A 23,974-nucleotide genomic window follows, 5' to 3' on the forward strand; every position below is an offset into this window, starting at 1 on the left:
GTGCACATGAGCTAATTACGAACTGGCTTATTGTATTACCTCAGGACAATTCTATATTTTTGTTTGCAGATTTCACAAATAAGGTGTCAAAGTAACATAACTTCAAGATAAAAACGCAGAAAAACAATATTTTACGCTATAACACTGTGAAAGGAGAAGCAATTTCTACAATTTGTATATATATATATATATATATATATATATATATATATATATGTAATTCCTTGCAGCAGCAGCATTTTAAGAAAGTGATTTTCATATCGGAATAATGACCGCAACTCAGAATATTATACCATTTGTTGTAATATCATTTCCGTTTCTGATTGATTATGTTACATTTTTTTTCAGTGTCTGACTCTCTTATCTTGTCTTCGTGCTCTATGCAATACGTATCGTATTGTATGGAGCTCCCTCGTCGTTGAATAAAATAATAATGATAACAATAACAATCATAAATAACTAAAGAGGAAAGAAATAAGAGTTATAATGATAATCATACGATCCCGGGCAAGCAAGTTTATCAAAAATAAAATCCTCATACGTCACTACGTCGACATGATTTTTCATGTCTTCTTTGAATGAGAAAAATCCAGCAAGAATGACGGAAATATCTTAATAACTACACATCTTAACGTCATGTTACCTAGGTAATCCTTCCAGGAGAGAATGTAAAATCAAAATGATAATAAATTGGATCTTTAAATGTCGGAATCTATCACCTTAGAGATTCCTTCTGCAAGATTCCTTTTCTTAAATCATATTTGATAAGGATAACTTTGAATAATTATATGAATAAAGTGTATCAATCGACATTTTTCCTTTTTTTTTAATTCATTGCTAAGCTGAGCACTAAAGAGGTAGATACTGCATAGTAATGTTCGCGGTTGTATGTCTTCTTTCTTTTTCAGCGTATTGCCCCTCCTTCGATTCGAATAGCCATTATGTACACGTAAATCCAAGCGGTAACCTCATCACCTGGCCCAGTAGATTGCCCGAGCTAGAGCGTCAAGATGCCGCTGGTAGACAATCCGAGCAGGTGTTGGGAAGAGTGACGGCGTTGGGTGACTTTAGTGGCGCCCTTGCACGTCAACAAACCGTAGAACAATCATAGGGCTCCATGTAAGTTTGATATAGTATGGTGTGACGTGATATTTCATGGCGTGATATAGGTACCATAATGGTATGATGGTATGGTATGGTATTTTATTGTATGGTATGGTATGGTATTTTATTGCATGGTATGGTATTGTATTTTGTTGTATGGTATGGTATGGCATGGCATTTTATTGTACGGTATGGTATTATAGCAAATTGTGGCGTGGAAGGTGTGGAATGGTAATTACTATGAATTGTTACAATTTTGCTACTCTGCAGTGTTGAATTAATGATACTGACCTGGCTTAGTGGCATGCAGGGATATGATATCATTATGGCATGTCATGCGATTTTGAAGTATGGTATGCTATGGTCTACACAATACAAGTTTCAGCTCAGTACATCCAAGCCTCTGCAAATAGCAATTCTCATGCCATCATGCCCAAATAAACATACATCAAACTAATTAATTAATTAACTAACTAATTAACTAACTAACTTATTTACTTACCATAAGTAACTAACAAACTAACTAACTTACTTACTTACTTACTCACTTTCTTACTTACTAACTATACCCACACAGAATCAAGACGATGTGTCAGACAGTATGACACCTAAGTATGGCATTGTTTAGCCTTCTAAAATACCACAGACTAGCTTATCTCCTCTGTTCAAACATGGAACATCGTGGGCAGCACAAATGAAGATGCGGTGCTGTACGTTTTTACTTGTTGGATATGTCTGTATTTGATAAGACTTGCCCATAAATCTGCACAACTTCTTTACTACGGGTTTAAATTGTCCGCTCAATTCTATTTAAATTGTATTCCAATATTACAAGTTCTTCCATAAATAATGACACAAAAAAATGTCAATGAAATGAAGTATATGACCATGCATTTGAAAGAAGAAAAAAAAAACTATTTGAACAAATTCATTGAGTTGTTCGAAAAGAGAGATGAAATAAAAAAAAAAAAAGAATAATTTTATAATGGGAGCCAACAGAAGCAAGCACACCTACCCACACACGCACAAAGGCACACAAACAATCAAGGAAACAAAACCAAAGACAGGACACTGGGACCAGTTTCCCTACTGAAAATTGACAAATGACTTTATTCTTCTCCCCCCCCCCCCCTCTCTGTCTATCTCTGCAGACGTAATCTTGTCTACTTGATTATATTCTAGGACATGATCGCGTTATCTGCTTCTTCCCTGACACCAAAACAGAGAGAAAGAGTGAGACGCATGATGTCATTATAAACTTTTATGATGGAATATTTTCTTTGTATTTTTAGTATAAAGAAAGCCATCATGCACGCGCACGCATAAGCTAAAATTGTTTTGTTCAGTTTTTGTTTGTATCTCTTTAGTTTTTGCTTTTGCTTTTGTTTTGTTTTTGCAGTGAATAATTCTTCTGACGATATCGAAAGTTTCTTTTTGATTACTTCCTTTTTGATTACTTTCTTTTTGATTACTTCCTATGCATCATTGCAGCTGGCTGGTATATCACATAAGGGAATTGCAATTGACTCATGTTCTCCATTTTTCAAATCTTTCCCCGTGTCTATGGAAGCCGGAATGTTTAAACCCTAAAATTATATAGTACTTAAGTATTCACGTCATTATCACTCCCATGTCAAAATTGCTTTTAGAGCAACTGCTATAGTGTGCAGCATGTGGTTACTTGTTCTCATTTTATCACACACATAAATACATGTGAGAAGAATCTTCTGAGCCACGAGTAATAGTCATTCTCTTTTATTTATCCTTACTTTTGGTCTTAATTGTACCCGTGCTCCTCATCCTGTTCCCCTTACTAGGCTTTTGTTGGGACCTACACTCAACAAGCTTTGCTTTTTAGTAAGTTCCATCGTATTTCTCTTCGCATCCTTTACTTTGATTGAAAATGACACATCGACCGTTATGTATTACTTTTGTATTCCTATTTCGTCATGTATATATCCAAGCTGGACATTCTGTATTATATTTTGTTATATACCATGTATTTTCCATCGAGAAATACGAAAATAAATTGAAATTGAAATTGAAATTTTTCCAATGCATTAACATGAGTAGGATAAATAAATTAATCATGTACAAAACAAAGTACGTGTGACAATGAGGTATCATTGGAAAGGTTTTAGTTTACGCTATGATGACTGACTCATTTCAAAGTGTTAAAAAAAAAGTTGCTTAACCTATTTGGCGATCTAAATTTTCACATACATGTGTATATTTGATTTTAGAAGGTTTGACATGTCCGGAACATGCATACGAAGCTCTCATTGAAAAAAAAAAGGCCTTTTTTCCAACATTTCTTTTTAATGATTTGAATTCATAATATTATTTAAGCTTGCATATGTTTTTGCATCTTTTCTTCTTTTTTTCCCACTTCTTTTTCTCTTTAACCTTTTATTGCTCTCTGCCCTGTCGTCTTTGTTGTTGTTTTTTTTCTTTCGAGATAATATGTTTTTAGTATTTACTTTTTGACCCATCTCCATTGCATTTATTATATTTAGTATTACCCCTTATAGTGTTTATATTCTTTATTTTTTGCTCATTTACTTTGCTACCCACCTAATTGCATTGTTTGTTATGCATAAATTTGTTTTTTTAATTATAAATTCATGTTTCATACAGACATTTAGTACTGTTCTTTATGGTGTGTATAGGGCCTACTTCTTTATTTGTTGTTTGTATAGTTTGTATTATGTATCACCTTTTGTTCGATAGGAATAAAGAAATTGAATTGAATTGAACTGAATAGAATCGAATCGAATTGCTTTGAATTGAATTGAATTGAATTGAATTGAATTGAATTGAATTGAATTGACTTGAATTGATTTGAATTGAATTGAATTGAATTGAACTGAATTGGATTGAATTTAATTGAATCAAATTGAATTGAATTGAAGTGGGGTGAAGTGAATTTCAAATGTATATTCACACTATATATTTCTTCCCTAGAACCTGCAGTTACCAGCGCTGCTTTTGCGGTTCCTTCATATTTCACATCTTGTGAAGATAGTCTTTTATGTAGGCCTTTAGACCTCTTATGTACAGACACATTTTCTAGTTACGATCTATTGCATACCCTTTTTTATCAGTTGTTTTGTGTATTATTTCAGTCTAAAGTGAAATATGTAAATAAATGTTCTGGAACTGTCTACGAGTTTAAGATCGGTGCAGTTTAAGTAATCAAATCAAGTCAGAGCTCATTAGATTATCCCGAAAATTCACCCGTCTACTACGAATAAAGGAACAAACAAACGAATATGTAACTTTATTATTGTATCATTTGATATCATTTGCAAGTTGTATGTATACGATTATGATATAATTTCTAATTTGTACTGTGTTATGTTCTGTTGGAAAAAAAGAGAAGAATGAAAATAAAAATGAAATGAAATGAAATGAAATAGGCCTAAACAAATCAAACAAACCTGGCCTGTCAATGAGAGTAAATTATAATTTCATACTACAAGCTCCCGCACCAATATGACACCATTATCGACACTACTGCCCCTCCTTCCAGGAAGAGGTCCACGCTGCCACCCCCCCCCCCCCTCCATTTCCGAATTGAAGGGGGAAATGGACCAAGCCCAAAGGCAGGCGATACTGACTGAACACGATGGTATTTTCTTTGACTTTGGATGTCAGGCCCGTACAGAAGTGAATGTAGTCATCTTCGCTTCTCTGTTAGTGAAGCACAATGGCGGCAAATGGTGACTAGCGTGATTTAACAATCAATCAAATGGACATACTACCGTGTTTACATCACAGTCATTCTGTCAGATTTGACAGATAAATCAGACCCCAATTTGCAGTGTTGCTCGGGCTGCACACTGTACACCATGCTGAGCGCTTCATGCCCTCCTGAACAGACCAGAAGTTATGTGTATTTGCCGATTGCATAATGTACACATCATTCGGATTATAACACATTCTCAAAACTAAAGGCTGTTTATCAGATAGCCTGCATATCATTGCTGGAAAAAAAAAATGTTTGCGTATGTTCACACAAATTCATGGGTTTGTATTTAATATAGATTGGATGAAATAAAATGGAATAAAACTTCCGTAAATAACAGCCCGTCATGATGGGATATTCCTATCACTCTCGCACAGACACAACGAGCGTCAAGAAAATATTCCATTCAAAGTTTTGTTTGATTTCCGTTTTATTTTGTTTTGTTTTATTTCTCCTCCTCCTCCCCCTGTGTGGCAGAAATTGTCAAAGCCATCTATCTATCAAGGAGATCTTAGTCAAACTTTCTTGGTCCACAGTCCAAGTTATATCCTTATATTTACCTCTCTTTCTCTCCTTCTTCCCCTCTCCCACATCATCATTTTTTTTTCCTCCTGATCTCCTCGTTCCATATTCTCCACTTATTTTACGACAGGGGTGACCAGAAGCTCTGCGAGGGCAGGTACTTCAAAGATTTGCCGACTTGGCAGCCCCCTTTTTAAGACCTCGCCGACTTATTGTGATTATATGAGCCAGAGTTGTAAAATCCGGCTGGGGTCTAGCCGAGTGGTGTCTATCGGCTTGACCACGGCACTACTGAAATTTCAAGCGTGTTTGTACAACACGAACCCGAACCTCTTGTGTGTGTGCCCGACCTCTTTCACTTCTCGAGTTTGTAAATTATGCAGTCTGATGTTTTGTTGTTTTTTTTTTTCTTTTACATTCTTTTACCGCCATTGTAAAACTCATTCATTATTCTGTCCATATATAGAATCGACAATCTTGGATGGATAGAAACATTGATGGAAAATGCAGACTTACACTCTTCTTAAACGAACTGAATCTGCGTCTCACACGATTCATAGACCAATAATTAATCAATTTGAATTGAACTGAATTGAATTGAATTGAATTAAATAAAATTAGATTAAATAAAATTGAATTGAATTGAATTGAATTGAATTGAACTGAATTGAATTGAATTGAATTGAATTGAATTGAATTGAATTGAATTGAATTGAATTGAATTGAATTCATTTCATTTCATTTGATTTATTCTCTGTATGCCAATTTCTTTACAAGTACGCCTACATCGATGATCTGCAATTCCATTTACATTGTACAAAATAACAGCAATATGACTAGTCTCAACGTTTATTGTTATTATGTACATTCATCTGTGATATAATCACATGCGCTACATCTCAATTTGCATATGCAGAACGATTGCCAAGAATAAGAACAAAGCTATACTGTCTGGCAACCGATAACGAATAACATTAATACAATGAAGAAAAAACAAGGGGGTCCAAAATGATGCTCGCGGAATAATGGTTAGGGAATGGGGATGATGAAAACCTCCAGATACTAGTCTTACCATATTAACTCGTCATACTTACGTAGATACATGTACATAATTATACTCATAGGTTACAGCGATGCATTCACGATGCATTCATAAAACAATACAAAATTCGTTTTGTAATTCCAGTTTCATGCGCAAAAATTAGAAAACCAATGCTATAAATTATGTAAAATCATTTTACTATGGGGCGATGCACCCTAGACAAGCATTGCCCTTTTTTAGCATTCCTCCTCATCTTCTGCATTTTTAAAACTTAAGATTTGTGTGTGTGTGTGTGTGTGTGTGTGTGTGTGTGTGTGTGCGTGTGTGTGTGTGTGTGTATGTGTGTGTTTTCTTTTTTACCTAATCTGTGGTATATCCATAAATTTCCTTTATCACATTTTGTCATGTTGACTTATATATGGACTTATATCTTATGCTAAAAAAAAAGTATTCACAAATTTTACTTGTTTGAGATGGAAAAATGAATGAATGAATGAATGAATGAATGAATGAATGAATGAATGAATGAATGAATGAATGAATGAATGAATGAATACAACGTTGCTATTATCATGTAAGAGTTGCATTGAAGTCACATTGAAAGAGAGAGAGAGAGAGAAAGAGAGAGAGAGCTAGAGAATAATTCTATGAGGTGAGTCGCCTTTCACGGCGTAGAGGAGCATGATTTGCCGGACATAACATGACTAAAACAACAGAGAAAAAAATGTATCCTAGGTTAATAAATATCAGGGGAGCGCAGTATACAGCAAGTGCATCCGCACGTGCAAAGACTCAGAAACAAAATACACATAATAAATACATACAGTAGTGACGAATTAAGAATGAGTTGTTCAGGGTTTCTACAAATAATATCACTGGAGGTATATATTACTGGGATTACAAATTGTTTCGGAAGAACTACGCAGACATTCAGCAGGGTTACTCTTTATTTGGTTGCTTGATTTTGCACAATTTGATTTTCACGAAATTTCGGCAAAATCTTCTATCATGACGTGGTCTAATTTCAGGTCATGAAAGCGGTGTGAGCCCGAAACGTTGGAATAAGGTGCAAGGAGGGCTTATTTGCTTAATATGTACAGTTTAATGAAGATGAGTGTAATATATCCTCTCTAGTGAAAGCTTTGTGGAATATGATTATATGAAAAGATTTGTGGAATACTCCTGCAGGGCGTACAATACAGTGACAGATAGTTACAGTCACAATACATATATTCATATGTAATTATATCTTTAAATCGTAAATATATTAAGAGGTGACACTTACTGCACTTTTGCAACAACAACAACAAACTTATACCCACGTCCGCGAACACTTTTAGTTCAGGTTATCTACTTTTAGAGTGTTAAAATGCATCCATGGTCGAAGGATAATTTCAATGAATGCAAAAATAATAGAGAAATGATAAAGTCTGAAGACATACGGAGAATCTATTCAAATTTGGGAATTTTCTAAAGTTTTGATTGAATTACTGTTTCACCATGGCTGGAAAAGAAGACTAAAACAATATTGGACGTGACAGCAATGGATCGATACATAGGAAATGTAAAGGGAACTCCACAAAATGTCATATTATTTCCTCCACTTATTAGTGACGTTGTTGATAAGGGTATTATTCTCCCAACCCAATGAAGGAAGTAATCTAAGTGCCCTTTCATTTTGCTGAAAAAGACAATGAATACTCTTTCTGTTGAATACTCTTTATTTTTCCTTTTTATCGTTCCCCTGTTGTGACGGCAGAAAGTGTTGTAGTCTTCTGAACCAGCATAATAATCAAGACTTTAAACATGTTTGATTTTTAACAGTATTGTTCGATTTTAGTCGAATTTCGCTGATGTATTCACTGCTATTTTCACTGCTATATTCGTTCACTGAACCCGCATATAAATGTCTGGGGTAAACTTGCCTTTCAATGACTGCACACCAGTTCTTAGCACATTCGTACGGGGAGTTTTAGAACAAGACTTATTTATTGTTCATCTAGACATTGTTATGGCATTATAGTAATGGCAACGTCCGGACAGAACCCATTTTGGCCGCATATAAGAACTATACACTGATTGACTACGAACCAAGTTCTCTATTTGCGACTGTAATAAACGCTCTGAAGGAGACCACGGCCCGTTTCAAGCCCATGTTTAGACGGTGGGAAATATACGATGAACCGGCGTTTTATCGCCGCATATGAGTGACAGAAACGAGCCTGACATGTGACACGGAGTTGAAGAATGAAAACAGCAAAAATGAAAGGTAAAATGATCGGCAAAGAAGGAAGTAGAAAGAAAAGAAAGGAAATAGAGAGAGAGAGGGATATATATGTATATATATATATATATATATATATATATATATATATATATATATATATATATATATATATACATATAAAGAATGACACAGAAAGAGAGAGGGAGACGGAGAGAAGGAAGGAAAAGAAAAAAAAACACGAGAATGAAAAGTGTGCATTTCCCCGGTTGCTTTTCAAAATGATTCTTTACCCTTGTTTAAAGAGCTTTTCTCCCCTCCCTCCCCCTTTTTTTATGCCGTAACAGTGGCATGACCCGCCAGTAGATATATAATAATGGGCATATATTTTGTATGCTGAAGATGACTTAAATCTCGAGACTTTATCCCTGTGAGGAAATCAAAGTATGTGAAAATTTGGCTAATCGAGAGCTGGAGAGGGGGTGGGAGAGGTTGCGACAGGCCGTTACGATGGTTAAGGTACAGGGGTAGAGTGGTGATGAGAGGGTGGGGAAGAAGTGGGATGGTGATGGTAAGGTAGGAGTTTGAATTGGTATTAAGGAAGGTGGGGAGGGGTGTGATGGTGTTGGGAGAGGGTCGGGCGTGATGGGAAGGATTTAAAGGGGAAGGCTAGTAACTGATCAGTGGGAATCAGTGGAAATGCTGGGGGATGATTGTTCCAATCCTTATGGGATTCATTCAAGAGTTCATTGTATATCTATTGTTGTGTGAAAATGATTTGCTTCAGAACGGTCTCATATTCAAGTAATGTGCATATTAATGCTCCGTCACTGACCAGGGACGCTTACCTGGAAGCATTAAACTGCACATTACTTGAATATGAGACCATTCTGAAGCAAATCATTTTCACACAACAATAGATATACAATGAACTCTTGAATGAATCCCATAAGGATTGGAACAATCATCCCCCAGCATTTCCACTGATTCCCACTGATCAGTTACTAGCCTTCCCCTTTAAGTGGGGTAGGTGGGTGGTGATGGAAGGGAGGCGGAGGGGTGGGCTGTTGGTGAGAAGAAGGGGCATAGAGGTGATTGGTAGGGGGACTGGAAGGGATGGGTGGTGAGTAGGATGATCGGTAGAGACGTGATTGTCAGGGTAGAAAAGAACAATCAAGAGGTGAGTTAGTCTTGTTTGCAGACCCTTTGCCAACTGTACTCATTTTACAAACTGCTTCCTCCGCGGCGACGAAGTCGCTGCCTTTGCCGAAGGACGAACCTGCTACTTCTTTTGTCGTTAGAGGGCGTTAATATTCGGGGGAGGGGGAGGGGGGAGGGGGAAATACCATCAGACGGTCTGGAAGCCTTACTAGAGATGAAGTGACGTGCACAGCTTCTTCAGCATGTAGTTGACGTGCAACTTGAAAGGTTCGCTGGGAAGTCTACCATCACTGAAAAGAAGGCTGAAGACGAAAAACTTCCTTGCTCATTAATAGAGTGCCCTGCACTTTCCCACAAATCCAACGCATCAACAAACAAGTGATTCTTTTATCCAATATTAGCAAGCATAAAATTCAGCATCTCTTTGAATTCATATATCAATGTATCTTTCGCAATCGTCCCACTATGAAAATCCATTTCTGCTGATACTACTTCCTACATATTGACTATCAAATTTGTATTTAGATTTTTTGGATGTAGGCTAATAATACCTTCTCTTTTTATTGATTTTGTTTAATAATCGACAGTGTGACATTGTCTTTTAGACATGGTTCTAGTACATTTTCTTTCAATTTGTTCTTTTTCTTCTTAGACTTGTTCATTATCAGGCTTGAAGGGTGTGTACAGTTCTGGATGAGGTGAGGATTTAGCTTTTAACGTTTTGTGAGATATTCAGAAATCACTGTATGAGATGTCAAAGAGCATGCAATTCTAAGGGGTATCAGAAGTTTATTTGATGAAAATTGGTTTTGAAATGGCTGAGATGTCAAAAAACAAGGTGAAACAAAGAGATCCTAATAAAAGGCGTGGCCTGTCGCCTTTTATTATCATCACTTTTTGGGATATCTCAAAAAAACCAATTTTTATCAAATAAACGTTGAATCCTTCTTACAATTACACGCTCTTTCATATTTCATAAGAGGTTTCGCATTATCTCACTTAGGAATGTTAAAAACAAATAAACGTTGAACCCTCTTTAAAATTACACGCTCTTTCATATTTCATAAGAGGTTTCGCATTATCTCACTTAGGAATGTTAAAAACATGAATCCCCACCTCAGCCATTACTGTACAGTCCCTTTCGAATGAACTACAAAAAAAAAGAGACAAAGTGTTTGAAATGTTGCAAAAGCGAACACAATACCGTGGCAAGGTAGATGAAACTGTTCATGCTGAGATCTTACATTTACATCGTCTTGCACAAAATATTTGATTTTCGAACTTCGGGAAAATATTGTCTGCATGTGGATTTAACTCTCTCAAGACTGATGCGTCAAAATTACACTCGAGAATCCATGCTCTATGGTTAAACTGGGAATAATATATATAATTTGTGAGCCGGATGTGAGTGGAATGTGTCTCTCTGCACGGCCTACAGGACAGCGATGATGAGACCTCGGAGGAATGGCCGAGGGGGGGGGGGGGGGGGGGTACGCAGAGCCTCATTATCACATTGATGGGGGTATGTTTGACAACCTTCATGTGCGGCGCCCTCGTCTTATCAAAGATCACCGACACAAGGCATACAAGATGATGTCATGAGCGCGCGCTATGTACGCATGCGCAAGACAACATCTTCTCAAAACGGTCACGTGACGGTATGACACGTCGAGAGAGCGAGAGAAAGCGAGGAGTTATAACTTCGGCAGTTTTCGGGGTCGCTAGTTCTGATTTGGCTGTAATATGAAAGCTTAAGATCTCGTATCTTCACAATTCTGATGAAATTCTTTTATGGAACGTTGAGACACAGCAGACACACACACACGTACACGCACGCACACACCACACACCCAAAGACATAAAAAACAGCTTTTTCTTGTGCATGGAGGAATTATATTAAAATTTGACTCTTTGTAATAATGCAAAAGGCTTTCCTGCTCTGATACCACAATAATCTTAAACATAACATAAATATAACAAACATTTGAGAAGACACTGATTAACCGATAAAATCTTTGAAATTCTAAATCTTTTCAAGCGAATAGGATTTACACTAATAATGTTATATGTTTGTACTTATCATCACTAATAATAATGACACCAGTACCGGCAGTATCAATATCAAGATAAGTAGAAATAAGTGGTAGTATTAGTAATTGCAGCAGTAGTGTAATAGTAGTAGTAGTAGCAGCAGTAGCAGCAGCAGCAGCAGCAGTAGTAGTAGTAGTAGTAGTAGGTCTAGTAGTAGTAGTAGTAGTAGTAGTAGTAGTAGTAGTAGTAGTAGTAGTAGTAGTAGTAGTAGTAGTAGTATCATTACCTATGTCTCAAATATTTGATGGTCGGAATCCTTCATAACATTGCATCGAAAGTAGCAAAGTGTGACGTGTCATGAAATTGAATTTGGGTCTTGGAATGAACTCACACACAGACATCCCCAGGTAAGCATGGCACGACCTGTAGGAACCTGCAGTCGCAATGTGGGTGATAACATTCCAATTTTGTTTGTGTTGATGTATCGCCCACACGTGTTGATGTGTCAGATGTTCACAAATCAGTGACAAAAATGATGTCGTCTGCCATGGAGTCATAAAAGAAGTGCTCCCTCTATGATCGGTGGTAGATTATTCCCCATTCGGGTTTTTTTTTTTTAGGTGATCCGAGTATCCTCTCGGATCACCTTCTGTATCTGTACTGATTCTTTATTCTTCTTTCTTTGTTTCTTTCTTTATTTCTCCTCAAAAGTTGTGCAGAGGTTAGCTCAGAAAGTGCATTGCTTCTCAATGTCAAACTTATACCATATATGTGTCATGTCGCAAAGACGACAGCGCAAGTAAAATCGTAGTGATCAGTCGACCGTGACGTCACTATGACGTCATTATATGAAAACACATTTTCATGCATATCTCATTAATGGAGTGGAATATTTCAATGAAATTTACGTCACATATATTTCAAGTCAAGCGGATTCTACTCATATTCTCAAAATTCATTTTCATGTCAAAACGCGCGCGTACGCGCGCGTTGAAAAATTTGTATGCTCAAATCGAGCTCAAATTTTTTTTGCACACGTTTCAGACCATTTTGAGCATTTTTTGAAAAATTGAAAAAATCGGACGGACGCGTACGCGCGCGCACATATTCGCACGCAGAGCTAATATGAAATAGAAATTTTCCATTTTTTCACACGGATCGGATGTCCAAAATGTCAAGGATTATTTCTACCAAGTTTCAAGTCGATCCGACTCAATATGACGTCATACGGGCCCGTCAAATTCAAAATTCCGCGCGTGCGTCAATGGGGATACACAGTGCAACTATGCCAAAAAACCGCCAATTTTAAATCCGATTTTACTCGTCAGGATGGACGGTGACCCCCCATTTTCTTGACACATTCTGAAAGCTGATGAGTTGTACATGTCATTTCATGGGTTGGCTATGCTGACAAAATGATTAAAAGATATCAAATTTCTTAATAAAGTAAAAAAAGTAAATTTTCAAAATGACGTCATCAAATTTCAAGTTTACTCGAGCGTATCTCACTTTTCCTTTGCCAATTTTCACCCAAATTTCAATATGTTGTAGCTTATGAAATGCTCTTTCATAAATGTCATTACGCAATTTTGATTAGATGACTACATCACCTCGAAAAAATGGATTGAAAGTAACCTTGTCAAATTTGACCAGTTTACGTGTAATCTCTATGGGAGTGCAATTTTTATGGAAATGAAAATTGACATGACTATCTTTATCGAGCACTAGCTCACTTATGCTTCAGTAAATTTCTCTGAGATTTTAATATGTTGTAGCTGAGAGGTAGGGCTATCGTAAGTGTGCCCTTCGTTTTTTCATACGATGTCGGGATCACGTCAAAAAACTTACTTGAAATTAAAGTTTATCTTCGATGTATTGAAATATTTCTTTCTTTTTGCAACTTTATGTGCAATAACTCAAGAAAAACATACCCTATCACCACCACATTTTGCACATGTTTAGTTCACGTCACGAACATTATTTCATAAAATAACAACTACTTGATCAGACGCCATCTTGGACATGTAAATTAGGGTCAAAGGTCATAGATGTTTCATCCTGTATCTTGGTGAATACATGTCCTATCTTTCCCATATTTGGCACACGTAAAGACCATGTTACAGGGATCATTTCATAAAATAACTACTTTTTGCTCAGATGCCATCTTGTCTGTGCAAAGTGGGGTCAAAGGTCATATGTACTTCTTTTTCTATCTTCGCTATGACGTGTTATCTCTATGGGAGGGAATTTTTTAGATGAGAAAATCGACATGACTCTCTTTATCGAGCACTATCTTACTTATGCTTTGGTGAATTTCTCTCAGATTTTAATATGTTGTAGCTGAGACTTTGCAGTATCTTTGCAGAATTTGACCAGTTTACGTGTAATCTCTATGGGAGTGCAGTTTTTATGGAAATGAAAATTGACATTCCTATCTTTATCGAGCACTAGCTCACTTATACTTCGGTGAATTTCTCCAAGATTTTGATATGTGGTAGCTGAGACTTTGGGCTATCGTGAATGTGCCCTTCGTTTTTTCATTCGATGTCGGAATCACGTCAAAAAACTTACTTGAAATTAGAGTTTATCTTCGATGTATTGAAATATTTCTTTCTTTTTGCAACTTTATGTGCAATAACTCAAGAAAAACATACCCTATCACCACCATATTTTGTACATATTTAGTTCATGTCACGTACATTATTTCATAAAATAACAACTACTTGATCAGACGCCATCTTGTGTATGTAAATTAGGGTCAAAGGTCATAGATGTTTCATCCTGTATCTTGGTGAATATATGTCTTTTCTCTTCCATATTTTGCACACGTAAAGACCATGTTACAGGGATCATTTCATAAAATAACCACTTTTTGCTCAGATGCCATCTTGTCTGTGCAAAGTAGGGTCAAAGGTCATAATGTACTTCTCTTTCTATCTTCGCTATGACGTGTTATCTCTATGGGAGGGAATTTTTTAGATGTGAAAATTGACATGACTCTCTTTATCGAGCACTATGCTTCGGTGAATTTCTCTCAAATTTTTAATATGTTGTAGCTGAGACGTTGCACTATCAGAACTCGAATCATTGATTAAAAAAAAATCGGATCACCTTAATTTGTCAGTGATGACAAATTACAATCTCTAGTTCTTCTTCTTTTTCTTCTTCTCTTTTTTTTTTTACGGAACATTCCAAACAATTAATATAACTTCACATTTCGTATATAAATTGATAATACCATGCATAGATTTGTGGAATCTATTGTAGTCCTAGAACAGATAAACCGAAACTCTGAAAACCCCAAATCATATCCCATTGAACAAGGATGACGACTTAGGAGCCTCACATACTCCAGTAATCAAGCATAGTAATGTAGCAATGCGATTACATGCTTCGCCTGAGTAGAAATGATGCATGCTTTGTTCTTTTGTTCTGCTGTCTTCTGCACCCAGTCATCATGATGCATTCCCGTGTGAAGCTGCTATATTGTCATCGTCCTCGTTCATTGTGATTTGTTGTAAATTTTGAGAACATTCTTATTCCTCATCCCAATCATGTAGCCTCAAACTCTGTACCCAGTAAAACCAATTTAGAGATGTTCAAAATAAAATGCAAAAGTCTTGAAAATAATCTGGATGTCTCCTTTAAAACACAGCTTTATTTCATGATCAGGTTGTCTTCGGTACAATGTAGACATGATAGGTGAGATCATTCAGAAAGTAAAGTCGAAATTTCAATTTTCAATTTGACTTTTCTTTCATATTTCTCAACGAAAAGACATAGTAAATTGATACATGATATCCAGCTAGGATGCGCAATAGAACATTGCAAAACATTACTAAAAAAAAACAAAACATGGGGTCATCAAAGTAGGCATTAAGAAAGAACGTTACAACTTCTTGGATTTCACACACATGTTTTCAGAAAACAGTGATACTCGATCGTTGCAGGAGTATTATGCAAATTGGTTGAGGTGATGATGTCATCGCCTCAAACTTCTCCCTTTTATTTGTACACGTTTTGTACTTTGATATGTTCTGTCGTTCTTTAATGGAAAGAAGTATTCACCAAATATCAATCGAAATTATTCCTTGCCGAGGGAAGGCATTGGAAGGCGATGGAGTTACTTGATATTGTGGACCCACACATGATTTCATGTTAAAAACAAATAAATAAACAAACAAATGACAAAGGTGTAAATATATTACACTGTGGCATATCACTTACTTTCCATAATCATGGTAAAACAGATATCATACTAGTAGGCCTATTTCACGTCCGCATTACATGTATGTTCATAGTGTGTTTGACTCTACTATGCTTGTTTAAGTCATGAGAACATGGAGTGTCACTGCACGTTAATGGAATAGTCCTATTCTATTTTTGTCACAACAATATCATTGTTTGGTGAAAGCGCGTTGAACTTTAAATTTTCTTCTTAGGTCAAGTCCGATTTCGATTAAACTGTAACCATGTTTGTTTGTGAGATCAAATGTTTATATCGAAGCCATTTTGAATACATATATAAGAAGAAATATCTATCCAAGAAAACGTATTGATGCAATAACCAACCCAGTCATTATCACGGGCTTAAAACAGAAAATTTACAGGCAAGCTTACAATATTGATTATATTCCTGTGCGATATTCAACTATTCATCCACTATAAGTTACAACAATGATGAAAACAAAAAGGACAAAAACAAAAAGAAATATACAGACAAAATTTGCGTTGTGAAAATGATTATTAAAAGAAAGGGCTGCCGACATGGGCTGCCAAAATCCTTCAGATGGTCAGCGAAATGCACAATGTATAGGACAGATGGATATCACTGGACATTTCTCTCTCTTTTTCGGGGGGGGGGGGGATGGGGTGGAGTGTCATCCGGGATTCTTTAGATCATTCGTCTCATTTCTCATGTCTTCTTTTAGAATCAATGCCTACAACAACAAGATGCTTTCAACGACATCATTTTGGTGGATGCCGAGATGAAAACAAAGAACAAAAAATGCATATATCACGCATGTTTTTGCAATTTATTTTACTACAAATTGGGCTACAAACATTTACATCGCGCTGAAATACGCGGAGGTCATCCTTCGCGAGTTTATCGTGGTATCTAAGAGATCGGACAGAAAAAAAAATGTCGATAGCTGCGCTTCACCCCCGCGGCTCCTTTGATCGTTACGGTGGGGGTTTTTTACATGAAGACCTCCGAACCACACTAAAAAGCCCGATGGTCAGCACGGTCATAGCCCGCGATGATCTATTCATGAGCTACTACTGGCCGAGTGTAACGCGGAACATGAGGAATGACCGCCCTTTGAAGTTTGCCGCGATTGCGTAACAGCTGGAAATATGATTTGCGGTTGGTCAGTGTTTAAGGGAGGTTGGAGGAACCAATGAATTACCCTCCCCGGAAAACAGGTATGAATGTTGGCAGCATGTTGTTTGTTTTCTCTCTTTTTATAGTAACATTCAACCGCTGTACCGTAAAATGAAGACCTCGGAAATTAAAGCATTTAAAACAGGCATGCGATTCATTCAAAAACATACATGTGAGCATGAGATGGACCGCCCCGAGTCCGGTAATCACTAAACCAGGCTGATCTTGGATTCATTTCGATTTAGGTCTATTCACGGCGGTAATCCACTTTGAAGATTCATACCTTTTGAATACATTATGATGTAATAAGAGAACGTCATTCTAACTCGATTCCAACTAAATGAAACTAGGATGAAACTGATTAATATCCGAAATATGTTTTCATTTGGATATTCTCAGATCTCCGGATATGTACCGGATATTAATTAATTTCAATGGAGAGGCTACTCCGTGTTCCAGGCAACTACAGACGTCGATGTTATATACACGCATGATATGTATTTTTTGTAATAGTTATCTTAAAATATTATCATCATATTATACACCCCTCTCAGAATAGCGTGTTTTCGATGGAAATATGTGAGGCGTAAAACCACGTAATCTTATTATGTCATGTATTGTTTTCAAATAAGAAGAAGAAGAACAAGACCAGAAGAAGAAGAAGAAGAAGAAGAAGAAGAAGAAGAAGAAGAAGAAGAAGAAGAAGAAGAAGAAGAAGAAAACCGCCGAGCTCACGCAAATTTATGATGTATGTCGCCCTCTATGAGCAAAAGATTGCCAGTGAGACTTCGCAGACTTCGCACGCGCCTCAACTTTCTCGCAAAATTTCTGAGCAAAACCTCCTGAATGCTAGTTTTGATATCGAACTTAGTGAGCCGTTATAGATTTACACGTTGACAACAACAAGGAGTGCCAGCCTAAGGCTCTGCAAGAGATGAGTGAATATGTATCCTATACGCACTCATCTCATAACTGTTTTACTTGAATATATTAAACATTTTTGCGTCTGGTCTTTGGGAATGGAGGTATTATATTAACAACATAATTTGTTGTATCTACAATTGAGAGGAAGAATGGCCGTCTTGTGTATGCCTTCTGATTTGCTCCTATTGGATATCAGCGGAACTTCGATTATCTATGAAACGGACAAACCTACGAAGGAAAATTTCATTTTGCCTACTGCGAAATTTGCCAACTTAAGTTAAATGTTTCAATGATATTATTTTGAGAATGTTTTCATCTGTACGGTAATACATAATACTATGCGATAATAAAATGATGATAATAATGGTAATAATAAGGATGATGATTATGATGACAATGATTATAATAATAATAATAATAATAATAATAATAATAATAATAATAATAATAATAATAATAATAATGATAATAATAATGATAATAATAATAATGATAATAATAATGATAACAATAATAATAAGAAGAAGAATAAGAATGAGTGAATGAATAACATTCCTAGAGGCCTTAATATCATTATATGCGGTAGGGTAGAACAAGGGTAAAGAACAAGTGAAGTAGAAAACAGTTATTGTGAACAAGCACATCTACATGTAACTACATTTAGACAAGTTATTAAACAACTAATACTGCCACTACTGACACTGAAAAAGATAAGTTTTAAGGAGTGACTTAGATGAATCTAAGGTATTCATCAAAACAACATTTCATTCTCTATCTCTACTCAAGTGCTACAGGAATGAAGCTGTCGTCCGAGAAGTCCACCGATGATGTTGACCTAACATAAAACGTACAACAGTCGAGACACACGGTCGTTCACTCAAGCTTTGCAGCGCGCAAATAGAAATGTCGCCATCTGTTGACAAAAGTCTAGCAAAATTGAGTAGAGCAATGTTGACGAAGAAATTTTATGCAGACGTATTACACACACAAAATGATACATACCACTGTTACTTAGGAATTACGTCTATCAACACACTGTCAGCGCAAAAATTATTACTGCAGTACTGTTTTGGCAGTATCTTTACCGCTGTCTGTTGATGGTATGATGATAATAATGTCAATTTATTTACCTACATGTATATATGCGATTATATTTTTCCTACCTGTTACAGCTCCTGATAAGTTCAAACAAAAACTAACAGTTAAATAAATAGATGTGTTTCAAATGATGCTGCATTTGGGGATGTTCCTTACCTTAGGTATAATGTCATGGTAAATTATTCCACAGTTTGAGGACTAACTGTCAAATGCTCAGTCTTCTAATGCTGATCAAGCAATTTACAAGCTGGATCAGTAATGTATTATTATTACTACTACTGCTACTACTACTACTACTACTACTACTACTACTACTACTAATAATAATAATAATAATAGTAATAATAATAATAATAATAATAATAATAATAATAATAATAATCGAAATAATAATTGCAATAATAATAATAATAATAAGAAGAAGAAGAAGAAGAAGAAGAAAGAGCATAATTATAACATTAATAAAGTGCTTAATACAAGTGTATTATATTTCAAACGCTGGGGAAGTTAGAACAAGTGGATGATGATATGGATAATGAAAATGAAAGTAATACTGTCGAATCGAAATGATGATGATAATGATAACGATAAGAAGAAGTTGTGAATTCAGTATTTCATTCGAGGCACAACTATCTTGAAACCAAGTGACACTCAGCGAAACTATGTAACCTACTATTCAGATTTGTATAAGTATAACAATTGTGAAGTTTCATTTTGCCTAGATATTTCCTGCATACAAAAGGTGAGAGTTGTTTTGTTTTGTTTTTTTCTTTGTTATCATCGTCTGCTACGTTTCGTGCTTAATTGGCGGAGGCCATATACCACAGGAGACTGTGGTTCCCATCTCATCTCGGAGCTACCGAGGGTCCATACCGACTTACCGCATAACCCCATAGCTCAGCGTTCTCCAGATGAATGCGAGACGTGAAGATTTACCAGCTCAGCGACTGACAACTGCGGAAGACCTTCCCAGTTCCTCCTCCCGTGCATGTGTGAAATATGATGGCGCTCTGCAATAAATTTTTCTCGTGCATGCTGATTGAACAAGGCAAATGTGAGCCAGCCAGGCGTGATTGTGTAATTTATAAGAGAGGAAGGATGCATGTAGAATGTTTCTAAACATCCCATGACAGGTGGAATACGGCTACTGTTTCATGTCAGCATCTTCTGTCAATGTGCTTGAATATTGTATCTCTAGGTGCTTGCAAAGCTAACGAACACAACGCAAGAAATTTATTTGTTTTGGTTTCTTATCCATTAGATAAATTTACTATTGTTTTGATCGTAAATCATTTTACTTGTCGTTCTATCCAATGATTTCAAAACGATCCAACAATTACAAGACCAACATTTCTGAAACGACGCTGATATTACACAATGCAGTGCCTTGTATCAGGAACTATAGTTTAATTAGACAAATGTCCACCAGATAATTGTCCTTTTTTCATATTGAGATTTCATAATGGATTAGCAATCTGTGCAAGTTGAATACGACAAGCTTGTTCTGTTAGCTAAAGACGTCTTTACAAATGGAACAAGATAGATATATCAGAGGTTAATACACCAGTGGTAAAAATATCAGAAGTGCCAAATGTAAAAAATATTAATTTGAAAAAATCTGAAAATATTAACAGGAAAGATAATTATGTAAGATGTAGATTATTATGCCAGCAGTCAATAATCCAAATTAAAAACTGTGAGAGATAGAGATGTTGGCGGAGGAAAGGTCAGTCTTAACTTTGATATTTCTTATGACCATCAAAAATGTGCAACGAAAACACATCAACAATAAGTCATAAACATTATGGAAATCATCTAAGTGAAATGCTTGCAATTACAGAAAGATTTTGATAGCATGTAGACATGTATTTTGCCAACGGAAAAAAAAAAATCTAGTGGTTTTGATTTACTTGTATATGATGTTTTCTCGAATTTATTACGTTTTATCTTATGATTTGTACGTATAAGTTTATGAATATGTTTGGTCGTGAATATGAGGTAGAGTTTCATAATTGGTATTCATTCATGAACTCTTTGCCATGCTTACCTCTCACACATACTCACACACACACACACACACACACACACGCACACACACACACACACACCCACACACACACACACACACACACAAAATACACAAACACATACATACTACGAAGGACGGTAAAAACTTATCCCTGGACTCATGTAATTCATAAGCAATTGGCAAGACTGGTTAAGATTATGATTCAATTTGTATTTCGCTTTCAACTTTGAACTTTACTCTGCGAAACTGTACAGTTCCAGAAAAAAAAAGAGGTCACGTTTATACCACTTGGCACAAAATGCCAATTTTATAGCCAACACAGTAGCACTTTTTCTTCTTTCAGGATGACTGTTTGTTTGTGTGGATATTCAAGTCAATATTAGCAAGGTGTATGTACCCATATAGCTTATTCATACGAGAATAACTTGACGATTTATTGGATACTATGGATAAATAAATACGTTGTAACTGCAAAATCATGGAGATATTTATGTTTGATTTATTAGATAACAAAGTGAAATATTTAGATAGAGTTATGTTACTGTAAGAACTTCAGTAGCACTTAATTGAATATGAACCTGGTTATAAGAAAGGAAAAAAAAAAGGAAAAAATGCTGGTTTAATGCAAAAATGATAGTACATTCCCATCAGCCAGCACAAGCACAAGCACATTACTAATCAGTTTAAATCTTTCCCTGAGGTGGGTAGATGGATGTAAGCAAAGAGGAAAAATAAAAATCAATGACCAGAGCACAAAAATTAAGAACACTATTTCATTCCTTCGCATTTTTATACAATGAATAAAAACAAATCTTCTATCACAGGCTGTGTTTTAATATTCCTTAGAATATTTCATTTATGCAAAGTGGTTCCAGTTGAGAGATGATTTTAATACACATTGGTACATTATTTGAGGTGACATTTTAGGACTCATGTTAATCCTGTAACAATGTCAATGCCTTATTGTGACTGAATTTGACAAACACACAAACACACACACACATACTCACGTCTCTGGCGTTATAATAAAAATTAATCATGTTAAGGATTTCATCACAAAGCATAAACTATGCACTACTGTCTTCGCTTAGAAAAATGAAGTGTGTCTTTCTTCTCAGTTATTAAAAAAAGAAGAAGAAGTAATCAGAGCAATAATAAACATTGGAAAACAGCAATAAAATAATTATAATTGATGTAGAAAATACCCAAGACACTACACAGCAGAACGAAATAAAAAGATATTTTTTCCTCACCATCTCAGGACGTATACGAGTAAAAATGTAGTGGTCGAATTTCTTTTTATATAGTTTTGTTTAGCAAAAATGATGTAGTCCAGTAAAAAGAAAAAAAAAAAGAGAGAAAGCCGCAACCTTTTGTGTTCAATGAAACAAGTAGACCTATTTTCTAGTGCTGTTTTCCTGGTTTACTTATTAAAGAATAGGTAATACGCAATCCTCTCTTAGATGGCAAGGGAATTTAGGGAAACTGATAAAGAAATTAAGAATTGATACGCATCAAAGAAATGTTGCCCACGCCAATGTGTAGCCGTCGTTATTATTTCTGCACAGAAAGGGAGTGAGAGCTACGCCCCGCCCCGGAAGATGTGGGCACCCTTCTCCCGAAGATATGGTGTGGATATTTCAAAGTCCCGCTGCTATATACTCGCCAAAAGCTTGCTGCTCAGTGCTCATGTTTCTCAATATTCATATTTTGACATATCTCCCTCTCTCTCACTCACTCTCTCTCTCTCTCCCTCTCTCTCTCTCTCTCTCTCTCTCTCTCTCTTTCATGTTACTCTTTGTCATTATCCTCTCTCTCTCTCTCTCTCTCTCTTTCTTTGAGGGGGTGCAAAATTTGAGCTGATCAATAAGAGCGGGAGGTATCCGACAACAATTTCATCAGAAGCCCCTCAAAGGAATATTTAACAGTCAACACTGACAATGATACATGTTCTCGTATTGACAAAGGCCAGATGCATGATGCAGACATGCCATTTACAGTAAGTCCCTTCTAATATTTACTTTCAGACGTCAGGAAATGTAGCTATGAATAGACGTTACCAAATTTAACAATATACGTCATAAGAGAACCAATGTCTTTCTCTTTCGACTGGTACCCTCTAATTCCTTCTTCTTCTACTTTCACTGTTATTTTTTTCATCAGCATAATTGTTATTCATTCCAAGGTGGTCGCTTATATCATAGCTTTGTCCTTATTGTTATAATTGTAATTATCATGTTGTTATTACTATCATTATCATTATCACCATCTCTAATATTATAAGATGTCTTTTCGAGCTCAATGTCACGTCATGTTTTATTCTGGAACATTCGACTTCTAATACTTTTCTGAGGATTCTCGTCATCCCAATTGATGTTATTGTTATGATGATGATGACGATGATGATGATGATGATGATGATGATGATGATGATGATGATGATGATTAATATTATCATCAACATTATCTTTATAGTAATTTTATATCAAGATCATTATTTTCATTCTGTCATTCTGAGAGGGGGTGTCGAGAGGATAAATGCATCGGGTATCCGACCCTGTGTTCGCCGTGTTGCTGGGTCCGCTGCGAAACGGCTGCCAGCCACTGACGCTAGCCTCTCTTCCCAAACTGGGATGGCATTTCCGACCGAGAACCTCCGTTCGGGGTAGGCTACCCAGGTCGGAAGTATCACTGCTGCTTTGTTC

This window comes from Diadema setosum, chromosome 14 (assembly GCF_964275005.1).
Source record: "Diadema setosum chromosome 14, eeDiaSeto1, whole genome shotgun sequence".
NCBI classification, from domain to species: Eukaryota; Metazoa; Echinodermata; class Echinoidea; order Diadematoida; family Diadematidae; genus Diadema; species Diadema setosum.